We start from the raw sequence: 288 nt of genomic DNA on the forward strand, positions 1-288 counted from the left end.
AATTTGTTTTAGTGAATTTTTGTTTGATTTACTTTTTAAATTTGAAATCAGTTTCGTGGCTCGCCGTTGTATTTTTTCCAATCTGTCAATGTCTTAATGAGATTCGGTGAACATACGGAAACAGCATATTCCAAATGTGGACGAACTAACGATTTATATAACATGTTAATGAAAGATGGACTTTTGAAGTCAAAAGATCGTACAATAAGTCCTAGAATCTTATTTGCTTTCTCAGAAGCTGAAATACACTGTTTAGATGATTTGCGATCATTACTGATAATTACACCT

This window comes from Oratosquilla oratoria, chromosome 6 (assembly GCF_046742065.1).
Source record: "Oratosquilla oratoria isolate Oo_2021 chromosome 6, ASM4674206v1, whole genome shotgun sequence".
Classification (NCBI taxonomy): Eukaryota; Metazoa; Arthropoda; class Malacostraca; order Stomatopoda; family Squillidae; genus Oratosquilla; species Oratosquilla oratoria.